Source organism: Alnus glutinosa, chromosome 5 (assembly GCF_958979055.1).
Source record: "Alnus glutinosa chromosome 5, dhAlnGlut1.1, whole genome shotgun sequence".
In the NCBI taxonomy this organism is placed as follows: Eukaryota; Viridiplantae; Streptophyta; class Magnoliopsida; order Fagales; family Betulaceae; genus Alnus; species Alnus glutinosa.
The window spans coordinates 27,879,688-27,882,701 of record NC_084890.1 but is presented as its reverse complement, the minus strand read 5'-3'; positions in this window follow the sequence as shown (position 1 = coordinate 27,882,701).

Genomic DNA, 3,014 nt, shown 5'->3' with positions numbered 1-3,014 from the left:
TATTCTGAGGAGTTAGTTGCTACAGATTATAATTTGGAGTTCAGAGAACTATTTTATTTTATTTTTAGTTCTTGTGAACAAAATGTATCTTAGACAATTGAGATTAATTGAGTCAAGTTGAGTTGAGTTGAGTTTTTTTATCTGGATATGTTCTTTTAGATCCTTCTATTCCTATCAAATAATTGTTGCTTGTAACTTTCCTTTGAGTGTCTGATTCTGGAATGGAAATCTCCATGTAACTGTCAACCAATACATAATGCATGTAGTTTCTTTACAACTGGTACATCTTTTATCATCCAACACCATGGCAAGTAGATAATGCTATTGTTTCTCAGACAACACTAGCATTATTATGTATGGCAGAAAACAGATTTCTGGACACATGAGGCTTTTTTGTTTGTACCATAAATGGAAAGATGTTTTGGAATTTTATTGAATTGGTTTAGGTGAAGCATGAATCACTCATATATATATATATATATATTTAAAAGAAGATTTAAATATAAAAGTTTAATTACGTAAACTTAAACCTTTTAAGATAAAAATAGGAAGAAATTGATTTGAATTGTAGAAAGAATTATTGGCGTTTACTTAAAAAAAAAAAAAAAAATTGTTTGCGTAAATTCTAATTCTTTGGGGTAATTACCTTTTTCCCCAAATGAACTACCACCATCTTCCAACATGCCCTCATGAACTGACAATGAAGATGAGGGAAAAATAAGAAGAAAAATTGTAAAACGGCATGTGACGGTCACGTGAGGCGTTGACCGTCGGATTTAACCCATCTGTTGACGGAATGGGGAAAAACCTGTAACTTTGGTAGTTTGATACTCTATTTTGGTCGAGTTGATAGTTCGTGGGGGATTATCGCAAAAGTTGGTAGTTCATGAAAGAAAAGGTAATTACCCCGAATCATTAACAGAGATTAATCATATGAGATACACACATGATCCACAATAATCATATCTCTTTCTAATCAAACTTCAATCATGTGATAACCAATTGTTCTCGTAGGACTAGTTTTTATTAATATTTTTTAAATTTTTTGAAAATAATTTATTAGAATAATTTGATATCATTGAGATATATCAGTAGAACTTTGCAAATCACAAAAAAAATAGTAGTGCTATCAAGCACACTTTCATCTCATGCCTAGTGTGTTAATTTATAATTTAATTGAAACTCAATAGAATCATTGATGTTCTCCATAATGTCAAGTAACTATAATTATATATTTCATATACTTAAAATATTTAACAAAAACTATATATTTTCATAAATAATTATTTTACAAGAGCAATTTAAATATAAAAGCTTAATTAATGTAAAAGTTTGATTACATACCTCTCACTCCTCATGTTCTACTTTTAAAAATTAAAAAATAAAAGAAAAAAAATTGAGCAATTAATTTGAATTGTTGAAGGCATTGAAGTAATTAAGAAGAAATAATGTAAGAAGAAATTCAAAATCACAAATTGTTGAAAGGCTTCTTATTATCTAAAGAAAGACAATTTGACAAATCAAAGTCTGCATGTGCTACAAAGACAATTTAGAGAGAGAAGCTATCCTTTCTCTCAGGAACCCGTTGCTGAGGAGCATGTATTGTAATAGGGGATGGAGGTGAGTAGATCTAAAACCAAAGAAATACAAAACACCAAACCTGAAAAACACCAAAACACGATGGACAGGGATGAAGTTAGAAGTTCTTATGGGTAGGGGTCAATGGTCAAAAAAAAAATTTTGGTAGGGGCCAAATAAGCTAAATTTTTATTTTTTACCTTATATTTTTTAATTTTTTAGAATTTTTTTTTCCAACTAATACTTTTTTTTTTTTTAGGAAATTGAGGGGGGCCATGGCCCAGGTTTTTGAGAGGGAACTCTCAATTTTATTGGGTTATGGGGTAGTAGGGTGGTTGGGTGGATGGGGAGAGGGGATGAAGAAGATAAAATGAAGGGGAGGGAAGCTGCTTCCCTCCCATGGAGGACACACCAGTAGAAGGGGAAGGGAGTCGGTGAGCAAAAATCTTCTTCTAGAGAAAAGGGAGAGCTTCTCTCTCTAAATTGTCTTTGTAGCACGTTATATGTTACATTGAATACCAACACACCAGACTGCTCTTCGACTCAACCTGTGCGTGGAGGTACCGCCTACTTTCTCCACCTTTTTTCGCTTCAACCTCCAGTGGTCCCAGATGACTCCGCCGTTTCTCACTGTTGAGAGGCCATCCCTGGGTGGCGCGTGATTCTCATGCGCCTCCAGGGATGGTTCCCATCCATACCGATCTACTGCTGCTGTTTTTGTATTTGTGTTATTGTATTTTTGTGCTTATTTGTTGTTTCCCTCTCCCCATGTTCACCCCCTGTTATGGTGTTTGGGTCATTGTGACTCAATACACTTTTCGAATCACCTTCAATGGCGACCCTGGCTTTGTGGCATCCGTGCCTCGAGCTAATGGGTCCGCATCTTTGGAAGCATTGCCCCTTCGTAATTTCGTTCTTAGGTTTGTTTTTGGGTTGCCCAACCTTTATTATGTTTTTTATTTCTTGTTGTAATCTATTTCTCATGTATCTATAAATTTTTTTTTTTTTTTTTTTTTTTTAAAAAAAAAAAAAAAAAACTGCATGAGCACCATGAGTTAGTAAAAACAAAAGTTTTGTCTGCACATGCACTAACCTCTTAACTCAAACGATTTCAGTATCTCAACAAACGGTGTGGACGCGCGTTAAGTTTTCTTCTTTTTTTTTTTAATCAACAAACAGTGTTAAGCTTAGATGAATGTTTTGTAACATTAGTGAAACAACACGTTTTGCATTGTTTAAGTTATGGAAACGGTGCATTTTTTTAAATATTAAAAGAGTTGTATATATCATCGTCTTCTACCTTTCTTCAGCTTCTTCTACCTTCTTGACTCTAACCTAATTACAGTGACAGAAAAAATGGCGTGACTCGTGAAATGTGGTCTTCATGAAAAATATTTGCCCCGTGATGAGCGACTGAAGGTGGGCAACCATAATAT